We start from the raw sequence: 8,657 nt of genomic DNA, 5'->3' as shown, positions 1-8,657 counted from the left end.
ACTTAAAGATCAACTTGGGTTGAATCTTTAAAAGTAAGAGCAACTATGAATCATCTTCTTGTTTAGTTAGCTTTCTACTTTATTTATTTCAAAGATTATGAGTTCTTGTTGTTAAAATCATACTTGCAAGTCATGGAAGTAAACTTAAGGTTTACTTTACTTAAAGATCAACTTTGGTTGAATCTTTAAAGTATGAGCAACACTTGAACTAGCTACTTGTTTAATTAACTTGTTTCTGTACTTTATGCATTTAAATTACTTGTTTGTTGGTTTGTTGGTCATGAACTACAAGTTGGCCTTGATCTCATACTCTTGAACTTAAAAGTTAACTTATAAGTTTCAAGAACATAGAAGTGTAACTTACAAGTTACAACTTCAAATACCTTTGAAAGATCTAAGTTATCTAGCTTATGGTCTTCTTAAATTGTCATAAACAAAAGCTATAAAGCTTACATACACTTTACTAGTTGTTGATTTAAGTTTATAACTTGTTTTTACTCCTAAAGTTCATGTAAGTGTTGAAACTAAGCCTTGATGTAACCTTGGTTCATCAAACACTTACAACACTTGCACTTGAGTTATGATGGACAAACCTTGGTCAAAATGATGTTAACACATCAACGAGTTGTACACTTGAAGCTATACGCATCAAGAATGAGAACCGTGATGAACATCAAGCACCGAGACAACCGGAACTCTCCAAAACCCACTGTTCTGTCCAAAACCTACTGACCTGATGCTTCTGGAACAGACCAGTAGACCTGGGATGTTCTAACCTTGATTTTTAGATAGAACTTTTCGAGTAGATAACTTTTCATATAGGACTCGTCTTAATCCGAGTTACGGTTTAGGATTTATGGCCCTCCGATCGTTACCATGTCCTTTAACGTTGTGCAGAAATTTCTGACCTACTCGCACTTAGACCGTCGCCACGGTCAAACCAAGACGAGTTTGCTTCTGTAAATTTTACCACACTTAAGGGACTCGTAGACGGAGCCATGACCACTGGTCTCACCTTAATTCAGTAAGGGTAGAGGCTGTGGTGACTGACCGAAGTCAGCCTTTGTTTTAAACGACTTTCATAAACGAGTCTTACTTGTTACCTTTTGTTTAATGATGATTGATGATGACCCTTATGACCTTAATTACGTACTTGTAAACCTTTTGAGACGACTTATTGACTTAGTGCTATTTGACTTAGGTTGAGGACGTTTGGACCGTTACTTGCACACCACTTTCCGACTACTACCTTACCATTACTACTAATCATTGTGAGTTATAGCATTCCCTTTTTACTTTAACTTATTTTGGGAACTGAGAATACATGCGGATTTTATGTTTTACATACTAGGAACGAGTACTTAAACTTATATATGTGTGGGTTATACAACGGCATAAACATTCCCTTTAGCTCGGTAACGTTTAATCATTGGTTTTTGAACCATGAATGCGAATCTTAGATATGGATCCATAGGGTTTGACATCCCCACTCGGGCTAGTAGCGCTAGCATTTAACGAGTGTTTAATACTTCGAGGTTATACGCACTTGCCAAGTGCACTTTAAGGGGGTACATTAAACGTTAAGTTAGTTACCGGGTGCCCACGGTTAAGCATATACTTTTACATACTTTTGAAACGCTCGTTGTAGCACTGAAATCTCGTGGCCTACTTACATTACTGTTATACTTAAACTATAGCTCACCAACCTTTGTGTTGACCTTTTTAAGCATGTATTTTCTCAGGTGCTTGAAGTCGCTTCCGCTATCTTACTAGTCGTGCTGTAGAACCCGCTGCCTAGAGTTGTTATCGCATGACTACTTATGTTGCATTCAAACTTTTTACTTATGAACTTATGTTATGTAACGAGCATTATGGTCACGTACCCTTATTTAATGCTTCTACTTAGTGAAGCATACTTTTGATTTGTAAAACAATTGACGTATGTTATGACGTCACTTTTATTAATGAATGCAAACTCTGTTTTTAAAGCGCATATAGTACTTAACCTTGTAATGATCCTGTTGATGATGGTCCGTACATGATGATTTAGTACGGGGCGTCACATATTCTCAGCCTAAAAATGTAAAGAGTAAAAGGGAATCAAATAAACTCACGAAAAATCTGTTTTAGTATTTGTATTCATTTCATAAAAACAGTTATAAAAGTAGCGCATGTATTCTCAGCCCAAAAATGTAAAGAGTAAAAGGGAGCATATGAAAACTCACAAAAAATCAGTTTTAGTATTTGTATTCATTTCATAAAAACAGTTATAAAAGTAGCGCATGTATTCTCAGCCCAAAAATATAGATAAAAAGGGAACTATGAAAACTCACCTTAAATAGCAGTTGAAGTATTCCTTGAAAGGAATGAAATGAATGGAAATAAGTGACCGGGATCTCAACCTAGAGATAGAATGTAGATCAAATGTTGTCTAATAGACATAAGTATGGTAACTATACCAATGATAATGGTTTTCTGAAAGAAATTCCATTTTCGGAAAGGTTACTATCTATGGAAAGTTTCCACTTTTAGTAACTTTCCAATTATAGAAAGTTTGGGTTATAATCTTTAACAAGACGTTGTACGACAATCTCAAATCTCGTTGCTATCATACAAGTCACTTGAATGATCAGTTGTTACCGGTTGGCCCAGGATCTCTTGACCAAAATCTATGTTTGGCATTCGAGATCCACAAGCGTCCCATAATGGTACCAAGGATCACCCTAGGCCTTAAGTAGCGTTGAGGTTCAAATATAGTGCACGTTATCTTGATTATAACCTTGGTGATAATAACGATAGTAATAATAATAATAATTGAAAATGGAAACATCACTCACGTATCAATATTGTGACTCAATATTGCTGGAAAAAGTACGCAGATGTAACGGACATTACAAATGCTAGGCTGACCTCACGAACAATACCCATAACCTCCATAGCTCTAACCTGTAGCAACCTGACCAAATCATGTTTGACGACGCCGTCTACGTAGGTCCCATTACATGGTCATAAGTCTTTAAGATAACGTTTGACCGAAAAACATGTCGCATTCATTTCACAAGTATGGATGTTTCAAGGTTTACAAAGTAGTTCGAAAACTAGTTACATAACAAAGTTTAAAGTACAATGAAACATATGTGACACAATTTGAAAGTAGTCAAAAGACGCTCCACGTATGCAAGTATACTCGACATCCAATGCAAGTATCAAAAAGAAAGAGCGGAAGCATGTATCATTAAGCATTCAAGGACCTGAGAAAACATAAAAGAATCTGTCAACGAAAACGTTGGTGAAATCATAGTTGTATGCATAAAGTATATTTGTATCACAAGGTTTAGTATAAATCGTTTATCAAGCGTATACATCTCAAAAGATGTGTTTGTATCACGAGCACCCAATTATCAAACTTAACTGAATCTTACCTCTGCATAATAGTGTTAGAACCTACACTATACATTGAAAGTACATTTCATTCATCTGAATGAGGGTTCGTCAAACCTGCATGGCCACACAACATAATTTCTCGCTTACACTCTACAAGTGTAACTAATGATAATTGGACTTGAGGATTTTCGTTCTAACTCGTATGTATCTTTGCTTTCGTATAGTATTCAAAGTATCAAAGTATGAAAAGTATATATATACATGTGAAAAGTATATATAAGTATGTAATGTATATGTTTTCTCATCCCACGATTTTAAAAGTATAAAAGTATTTGAGAAGTGGGGCTATGATCTCACCTTGAGTGTAGGAAAGTAAATTTACTCCAACAAGTAACGTGTGCAAGAACAATACTAGTCTCGACCTAAACAATTAGGTTGTATCAATAACGATAGTCACGATTGGTCAAAGATGTTCAATTAGTCCTATGGCTCAATACGACTCGATTATGTAGCATGTGAATCAAATTGTCAAGTTTCATGCAAGATACAAGTATAGAAACAAGTTAGAAAGATTGCATAATCATTTGGTTAAGTTTGACAAAAAGTCAAACTTTGGTCGGTCAAAGTCAACGAAAAAGTCAACACGTTCGGGTCGGGTCCCGAACTATTTTTCTGAGGTTTTTAATCATATATGAGCATGTTAGAACAAGTTACATGTGAATCGGAGGTGTGTAGCATAGCAAACATTTTTCGAAAATTGACAAAGTTGGACAGCCCACTTTGGCGCGCCGCGCGGGTATATGGCCCACCGCGCCATTACCTGTGCAGAGAATTCTGGCAGTTTTTAAGTTTTATGCACGAACCTAACTTCAAACAATCACCATTTATGACCCGCAAACAACCAAAGCATGTATCTTATATCATCGGAAAGGTATTTTGACAAGGAAAACAACTAAACACATTTCATCAATCACATTTACTTTTACAACAACAAAAATCACATTCAAAGCTCCTCATTAAATGCATTCAAGTTCATAAATGAAATTCGATGATTCGGCAACAAATTTACATTAATGATATGCCGTTTCGAAGGTGATCAAGCATACAATACAACCTAACACTTACAAATAACATTTCATGTCATTCAAAGCATTTAATGTTCACATTCAATTCTATCAAACCCTAACCAACAACATCAAAATAACTAATCATGTTTATGAAGTTTTCTAAAACAACCTACACATCAAATTGAAACTATTGATGTTAGGAACACATTTAATACATGCATTTATAAAATTTTAACATCATTCAACAACCAAATCACCAAATCAAACACACCAAAGTTTATGTTCATGCTAGTTACTTCAAATAATAAAATCGAACATATAAATCATATATTCATGTTAGACTTGAGCCATAGACACTAATTAACAACTTTATAACTTAAAAACATCAAGAACACAAAATCTAGTGATTTTAGAAAGTTACCCAAATGAAATGAAATCGGTATGGAATCGAAGAGGAAGTTGCAAGGATTCCAAATATGTAATTTGTTTTGTGAAACACTTGCTAGATCTTGGATGGATGATGAGTTCTTTATTTGAAGATTTGAGAGAATACTTGAAAGTATTAAATGAAAAGGAAAAATGAAATGGATAGAATGAATGGATGAGAAAGGGTGTTGACCCTTTGACCTAGTCAAAGGTTTGGCACTTTGGCAAGCTTGGTCCCTCTAGTTTCATTCGGGTGCGTGAATTACCTAAACGAGATAATTTAAAACGCGTATCAACGGGAGATGTTATAATTACATAATGGAATTTAAAATAGTATGACGGAAAGGTAAACGGAAAAAGGCGGGATTTTACATTACCTACTCCTTAAAAGAAATTTTATCCCGAAATTTAAGCAGGCGTAGTAATCGTTGTTTCCTCCTCGGGATCTTGCGTTTCCGGAACCGGGAACAAGTGAGGGTATTTCTTTTGCATTTGGTCTTGCCTTTCCCAAGTAAACTCGGGTCCCCTTTTGGCGTTCCAACGGACTTTAACAATCGGAATTCGGCTTTGTTTCAATGTCTTGACGAAGGTGTCCACAATTTCAACCGGTTCCTCCACAAAATGAAGTTTGTCATCAATTGTAAGTTCCTCGAGAGGGATGACGATATCGGGTTCGGCAAGACACTTTTTCAAGTTAGATACATGGAAGGTAGGATGAACTGAGTTCAATTGAGGCGGAAGATCTAAACGATAAGCAACGGTTCCAATATGCTCCAAGATTTCGAAAGGACCAATATACCGCGGATTTAATTTCCCACGTTTTCCAAAACGAATTACACCTTTCCAAGGCGCGACTTTTAACATTACTCGGTCACCGACTTGAAATTCGAGGTCGTTATGTCTTTTGTCGGTATAGCACTTTTGACGACTCCGGGCCGTCCGAAGCCTATCTCGGATTTGTACGATCTTCTCGGTGGTTTCGTGGATGAGTTCGGGTCCGGTGATTTGTACGTCACCTACCTCGGCCCAACAAAGAGGTGAACGATATTTTTGGCCATATAGCGCTTCAAAAGGTGCGGCTTTAATACTCGCGTGATAACTATTGTTGTAAGAGAACTCGGCGAGAGGTAAGTGCTTGTCCAAAGCTTTTTCAAAATCAACCACGCAAGCTCGTAACATATCCTCCAAGATTTGAATTGTGCGTTCGCTTTGTCCATCGGTTTGGGGATGATATGCGGTGCTCATGTCTAAACGCGTTCCCAACGCTTCTTGTAATGTACGCCAAAATCTAGAAACGAAACAGCCATCTCGGTCGGAGATAATCGATAAAGGTACACCGTGTCGGGCTACAATCTCCTTAATGTAAAGTTGTGCAAGTTTATCCATTTTGTCGGTCTCCTTAATGGCGAGAAAGTGTGCGGATTTGGTGAGACGGTCAACAATAACCCAAATGGTATCATAACCGCCTGTCGTTTTTGGTAGTTTGGTGATAAAATCCATCGTTATCCTTTCCCACTTCCATTGCGGGATTTCGGGTTGTTGAAGTAACCCGAACGGTCTTTGGTGTTTGGCTTTGACTTTGGAACATGTTAAACACTTGGAAACATAAGTAGATACGTCCCTTTTGATGTTCGGCCACCAATATTGTTGTTTAAGGTCGTGGTACATCTTATTGGCACCGGGATGAATCGAGTATCGTGACTTATGGGCTTCATCTAAAATAAGACTTCGTAGGTTCCCATATCTAGGCACCCAAATCCTTCCGGCGAAATATCGAAGTTCGGTCTCCCTAACTTTGAATCGAGAGACGAGAATATTCAAGAGCTCGTGTGAAATGTTTTCATCTTTGAGAGCCTCATCTTGGGCTACCCGAATTTGGCTATTAAGGTTTGTGTGGATGGTAATGTTTAAAGCTCGTACACGAAGAGGCACCGCTCTTTCTTTTCGACTTAAGGCATCGGCTACTACATTTGCCTTTTCGGGATGGTAACGAAGCTCGCAATCGTAATCGTTTAAGGTTTCAATCCACCTTCGTTGTCTCATATTTAGTTGCTTTTGATCGAAGATGTGTTGGAGACTTTTGTGATCGGTAAAGATAGTACTCTTGGTTCCATAAAGATAGTGTCTCCACATTTTAAGTGCAAAGACAACGGCTCCGAGTTCGAGATCATGTGTCGTGTAGTTTCGTTCATGAATTTTGAGTTGTGGAGAAGCATAAGCAATGACTTTCTTTCATTGCATAAACACACACCCAAAACTATGTTTCGAGGAATCGCAATATACAACAAAATCGTCATTGCCTTCGGGAAGTAACAAGATAGGAGCGGTGGTTAGCTTTGTTTTCAAGATTTGAAATGCGGATTCTTGTTCGGTCGCCCAAATGAATTTCTTTCCTTTGTGAGTTAACGCGGTTAGAGGACGAGCAACCAAAGAGAAATCCTTGATGAATCTACGGTAGTATCCGGCGAGACCCAAAAATTGACGAATGTGAGTAGGAGTAGTAGGAGTCTCCCATTTACTAATGGCTTCGATTTTTGATGGATCGACTTTAATACCTTGATCACTTACAACATGACCAAGAAATTGAACTTCCTTCAACCAAAATTCACACTTGGAGAATTTGGCATAGAGTCGTTCTTGTCTCAATAGTTCAAGCACAAGTCGGAGATGTTGTTCATGTTCTTCTTCGCTTTTAGAATAGACCAAGATGTCATCGATGAATACATTAATGAACTTATCGAGATACGGTTTGCACACGCGGTTCATAAGATCCATGAACACCGCCGGTACGTTAGTGAGACCAAATGGCATTACAAGAAATTCATAACTACCATAACGAGTCCGGAAAGCAGTTTTGGAGATATCTTCCCCCTTAACCCTTAATTGATGATAACCCGAGCGGAGATCGATTTTTGAATATACACAAGACCCTTGTAGTTGATCAAAGAGGTCATCGATGCGAGGAAGAGAATATCGGTTCTTAACCGTCAATTTGTTTAGTTTACGATAATCGATGCACATTCGTAGGGATCCGTCTTTCTTTTTAACAAACAAAATCGGAGCGCCCCAAGGTGAATGACTAGGTTGGATAAAACCACGATCAAGTAGTTCTTGGATTTGACTTATCAATTCTTGCATTTCGGATGGAGCGAGTCTATATGGTGCATGTGCTACGGGTGCGGCTCCCGGAATAAGATCGATTTGGAATTCAACCGGTCGATGAGGTGGAAGACCCGGCAATTCGTCGGGAAATACATCAGAAAAGTCACTAACAATTGGCACATCATCGATATGCTTCTCATCGGACTCGACTTTCTTAACGTGAGCAAGGATCGCAAAACAACCCTTACAGAGTAGTTTTCTAACTTTAATGCACGAAACGAGGTTGAGTCCGGTGCAACTCTTATCGCCATAAACAATCAAAGGTTCACCATTCTCGATAGGAATTCGGATTGCGTTAAGATCACAAAGAATGTGAGATTTCATTTTGGCTAGCCAATTCATACCGATTATTACATCGAAGCTTCCTAGTTCCATGGGTATCAAGTCAATTTCAAACTCATTACCCAAAATGTTTAACGTACACCCCCAGTAATATGTGTCGGCACTCAATAGTTTCCCGTTAGCCACTTCAATGGTATAAGTGGTATCTAGTGGGAGTAGTGGAGTGCTAAAAGAATGAATCAAAGTCTTGGATACAAAGCATTTATCAGCACCCGAATCGAATAAACAAGTAACATAAGTGTTGTTGAGAAGAAACGTACCCGTGACTAATTCATT

Source organism: Rutidosis leptorrhynchoides, chromosome 3, assembly GCF_046630445.1.
Source record: "Rutidosis leptorrhynchoides isolate AG116_Rl617_1_P2 chromosome 3, CSIRO_AGI_Rlap_v1, whole genome shotgun sequence".
In the NCBI taxonomy this organism is placed as follows: Eukaryota; Viridiplantae; Streptophyta; class Magnoliopsida; order Asterales; family Asteraceae; genus Rutidosis; species Rutidosis leptorrhynchoides.
The sequence above is the reverse complement of the archived record's forward strand: the minus strand, read 5'-3'. Positions refer to the sequence as shown.